This window comes from Triticum dicoccoides, chromosome 4A, assembly GCF_002162155.2.
Source record: "Triticum dicoccoides isolate Atlit2015 ecotype Zavitan chromosome 4A, WEW_v2.0, whole genome shotgun sequence".
NCBI classification, from domain to species: domain Eukaryota; kingdom Viridiplantae; phylum Streptophyta; class Magnoliopsida; order Poales; family Poaceae; genus Triticum; species Triticum dicoccoides.
The window spans coordinates 647,754,622-647,760,305 of NC_041386.1; positions in this window are offsets into that span (position 1 = coordinate 647,754,622).

Here is a 5,684-nt window from a genome sequence, read left to right on the forward strand (position 1 = left end):
GTTCTTTGTCAGATTTCGTTCATTTTTGGCGTGGGGTGCCCGGGTGGGGCCCCACATGTGCTGCCAAAAGTTGGGTGCATTCCGTGAAACCGCTCAGGTACTTGGTGTGGAAGGGAGTGGTTTCTGTATGGGCGGAGGGGACCCTCGGGCACACGTCTCTCCTTCGCATCCGCCAAACGGGCCATTTTTTCCACGTGCTACAGTGATCATGCAGGGCACGCACGCAAAAATTTGTCGTGTTTCGAGGCTCTATGTAATTTCTACTATTTTCCAGGCCAAAAACCCCTTAAATACTGCCCGGACGTGACGCAACGTGCGTTCGTTGTCGGATTTCGTTCATTTTTGGCATGGGGTGATAATCCCCAAGTGCAAGGAATCATCGTAGCAATTACCAAAGGTGGAAGTGATAAGTATGGAGTGTCGAACCCACAAGGAGCTAAAGGTAAGACCAATATTCTCTCAAGCCCTATCTGCCACTGATACGACTCTACGTACACCGAACGTTTGCTTCCAACTAGCAACGAGAAATAAAACTATGCTGTGGGTATGAAGAGGATAACTTTGTATGATATCGGAGAGCTAAAATATAAAAGTAGGTGTTGTTATGATGAAGTTAGAATATATTACTAAATATTATAAATAGCGAGTGTGGAATATGTTGGGGAACGTTGCAGAAAACAAAAAATTTCCTACGGTTTCACCAAGATCCATCTAGGAGTTCATCTAGCAACAAGTGATTAGATGCATCTACGTACCTTGTAGATCGCGAGCGGAAGCGTTCAAAGAACGGGGATGAGGGAGTCGTACTCGACGTGATTCGAATCACTGAAGATCCTAGCACCGAACGGACGACACCTCCGCGTTCAACACACGTACGGAACAGCCACGTCTCCTCCTTCTTGATCCAGCAAGGGGGAAGGAGAGGTTGAGGGAGATGGCTCCAGTAGCAGCACGACGGCGTGGTGGTGATGGAGCTGCAGTACTCCGGCAGGGCTTCGCCAAGCACTATGGAGGAGGAGGGGGTGTTGGAGAGGGAGAGGGAGGCACCAAAGGAAAAGGTAAGAAGTCCTCCATCTACCCCACTATATATAGGAGGGCCAAGGGGGGGCGCCGGCCCTAGGAGATCTAATCTCCTAGGGGGTGCGGCCAAGGGGAGGAATCCCTCCTCCCCAAGGCACCTAGGAGGTGCCTTCCCCTCCTAGGACTCTTCCCTCCTTGAAACCCTAGGCGCATGGGCCTCTTGGGGCTGGTGCCCTTGTCCCATGTAGGCCAAGGCGCACCCCCTACATCCCATGTGGCCCCCCGGGACAGGTGGCCCCACCCGGTGGACCCCCGGGACCCTTCCGGTGGTCCCGGTACAATACCGGTGACCCCGAAACTTGTCCCAATGCCCGAAATAGCACTTCCTATATATAATTCTTTACCTCCGGACCATTCCATAACTCCCCGTGACGTCCGGGATCTCATCCGGGACTCCGAACAACATTCGGGTTACTGCATATACATATGCCTACAACCCTAGCGTCACCGAACCTTAAGTGTGTAGACCCTACGGGTTCGGGAGACATGTAGACATGACCGAGACGACTCTCCAGTCAATAACCAACAGCGGGATATGGATACCCATGTTGGATCCCACATGCTCCTCGATGATCTCATCGGATGAACCACGATGTCGAGGATTCAAGCAACCCCGTATACAATTCCCTTTGTCAATCGGTATGTTACTTGCCCGAGATTCGATCGTCGGTATCCCAATACCTTGTTCAATCTCGTTACCGGCAAGTCACTTTACTCGTACCGTAATGCATGATCCCGTGACCAGACACTTGGTCACTTTGAGCTCATTATGATGATGCATTACCGAGTGGGCCCAGTGATACCTCTCCGTCATACGGAGTGACAAATCCCAGTCTTGATCCGTGTCAACCCAACAGACACTTTCGGAGATACCCGTAGTATACCTTTATAGTCACCCAGTTACGTTGTGACGTTTGGCACACCCAAAGCACTCCTACGGTATCCGGGAGTTACACGATCTCATGGTCTAAGGAAAGGATACTTGACATTGGAAAACTCTAGCAAACGAACTATACGATCTTGTGCTATGTTTAGGATTGGGTCTTGTCCATCACATCATTCTCCTAATGATGTGATCCCGTTATCAATGATATCCAATGTCCATAGTCAGGAAACCATGACTATCTGTTGATCAACGAGCTAGTCAACTAGAGGCTTACTAGGGACATGTTGGTGTCTATTATTCACACATGTATTATGATTTCCGGATAACATAATTATAGCATGAATAAAGACAATTATCATGAACAAGGAAATATAATAATAATGCTTTTATTATTGCCTCTAGGGCATATTTCCAACAGAATAATGGTGCATCGGTGTGCGGAATTGTCCTGGGCAATTATTAACAAGACCGGTATGTGAACGTTAGAATCTATCACACCCAATCATCACGTGGTGCTTCGAAACAACGAACTATCGCAACGGTGCACAGTTAGGGGGAACACTTTCTTGAAATTATTATGAGGGATCATCTTATTTACTACCGTCGTTCTAAGCAAACAAGATGAAAAACATGATAAACATCACATGCAATCAAATAATAATAGTGACATGATATGGCCAATATCACATAGCTCCTTTGATCTCCATCTTGGGGCTCCATGATCATCTTGTCACCGGCATGACACCATGATCTCCATCATCATGATCTCCATCATCGTGTCTCCATGAAGTTGCTCGCCAACTATTACTTCTACTACTATGGCTAACGCGTTTAGCAATAAAGTAAAGTAATTTACATGACGTTTCTCAATGACACGTAGGTCATACAAAAAATAAAGACAACTCCTATGGCTCCTGCCGGTTGTCATACTCATCGACATGCAAGTCGTGATTCCTATTACAATAGCATGAACATCTCATACATTAAATATAGATCATTCATCATTCATCACAACTTTGGCCATATCATATCACAAAGCACTTGCTGCAAAAAACAAGTTAGACGTCCTCTAATTGTTGTTGCAAGTTTTACGTGGCTGAAATAGGGTTCTAGCAAGAACGTTTTCTTACCTACATGAAAGCCACAACGTGATTTGTTAACTTCTATTTACCCTTCATAAGGACCCTTTTCATCGAATCCGCTCCAACTAAAGTGGGAGAGACAGACACCCGCCAGCCACCTTTATGCAACTTGTGCATGTTAGTCGGTGGAACCGGTCTCACGTAAGCATACGTGTAAGGTTGGTCCGGGCCACTTCATCCCACAATACCGTTGAAGCAAGATAAGACTAGTAGCGGCAAGAAAGTTGACAACATCAACTCCCACAACAAATTGTGTTCTACTCGTGGAAGAGAACTACGCATAGACCTAGCTCATGATGCCACTGTTGGGGAACGTTGCAGAAAACAAAAAATTTCCTACGGTTTCACCAAGATCCATCTAGGAGTTCATCTAGCAACGAGTGATTAGATGCATCTACGTACCTTGTAGATCGCAAGCGGAAGCGTTCAAAGAACAGGGATGAGGGAGTCGTACTCGACGTGATTCGAATCACTGAAGATCCTAGCACCGAACGGACGGCACCTCCGTGTTCAACACACGTACGAAACAGCCACGTCTCCTCCTTCTTGATCCAGCAAGGGGGAAGGAGAGGTTGAGGGAGATGGCTCCAGTAGAAGCACGACGGCGTGGTGGTGATGGAGCTGCAGTACTCCGGCAGGGCTTCGCCAAGCACTATGGAGGAGGAGGGGGTGTTGGAGAGGGAGAGGGAGGCACCAAAGGAAAAGGTAAGAAGTCCTCCATCTCCCCACTATATATAGGAGGGCCAAGGGGGGGAGCCGGCCCTAGGAGATCTAATCTCCTAGGGGGGTGCGGCCAAGGGGAGGAATCCCTCCTCCCCAAGGCACCTAGGAGGTGCCTTCCCCTCCTAGGACTCTTCCCTCCTTGAAACCCTAGGCGCATGGGCCTCTTGGGGCTGGTGCCCTTGGCCCATGTAGGCCAAGGCGCACCCCCTACATCCCATGTGGCCCCCCGGGACAGGTGGCCCCACCCGGTGGACCCCCGGGACCCTTCCGGTGGTCCCGGTACAATACTGGTGACCCCGAAACTTGTCCCAATGCCCGAAATAGCACTTCCTATATATAATTCTTTACCTCCGGACCATTCCGTAACTCCCCGTGACGTCCGGGATCTCATCCGGGACTCCGAACAACATTCGGGTTACTGCATATACATATCCCTACAACCCTAGCGTCACCGAACCTTAAGTGTGTAGACCCTACGGGTTCGGGAGACATGTAGACATGACCGAGACGACTCTCCAGTCAATAACCAACAGCGGGATATGGATACCCATGTTGGCTCCCACATGCTCCTCGATGATCTCATTGGATGAACCACGATGTCGAGGATTCAAGCAACCCCGTATACAATTCCCTTTGTCAATCGGTATGTTACTTGCCCGAGATTCGATCGTCGGTATCCCAATAACTCGTTCAATCTCGTTACCAGCAAGTCACTTTACTCGTACCGTAATGCATGATCCCGTGACCAGACACTTGGTCACTTTGAGCTCATTATGATGATGCATTACCGAGTGGGCCCAGTGATACCTCTCCGTCATACGGAGTGACAAATCCCAGTCTTGATCCGTGTCAACCCAACAGACACTTTCGGAGATACCCGTAGTATACCTTTATAGTCACCGAGTTACGTTGTGACGTTTGGCACACCCAAAGCACTCCTACGGTATCCGGGAGTTACACGATCTCATGGTCTAAGGAAAGGCTACTTGACATTGGAAAACTCTAGCAAACGAACTATACGATCTTGTGCTATGTTTAGGATTGGGTCTTGTCCATCACATCATTCTCCTAATGATGTGATCCCGTTATCAATGACATCCAATGTCCATAGTCAGGAAACCATGACTATCTGTTGATCAACGAGCTAGTCAACTAGAGGCTTACTAGGGACATGTTGGTGTCTATTATTCACACTTGTATTACGATTTCCGGATAACACAATTATAGCATGAATAAAGACAATTATCATGAACAAGGAAATATAATAATAATGCTTTTATTATTGCCTCTAGGGCATATTTCCAACAGTCTCCCACTTGCACTAGAGTCAATAATCTAGTTACATTGTGATGAATCGAACACCCATGGAATTCTGGTGTTGATTATGTTTTGCTCTAGGGAGAGGTTTAGTCAACGGATCTGCTACATTCAGGTCCGTGTGCACTTTACAAATATCTATGTCTCCAGCTTGAACATTTTCACGAATGGAGTTGAAGCGACGCTTGATGTGCCTTGTCTTCTTGTGAAACCTGGGCTCCTTGGCAAGAGCAATAGCTCCAGTGTTGTCACAGAAGAGCTTGATCGGCCCCGACACATTGGGTATGACTCCTAGGTCGGTGATGAACTCCTTCACCCAAATTGCTTCATGCGCTGCCTCCGAGGCTGCCATGTATTCCGCTTCACATGTAGATCCCGCTACGACGCTCTGCTTGCAACTGCACCAGCTTACTGCCCCACCATTCAAAATATACACGTATCCGGTTTGTGACTTAGAGTCATCCAGATCTGTGTCGAAGCTAGCGTCGACGTAACCTTTTACGACGAGCTCTTCGTCACCTCCATAAACGAGAAAC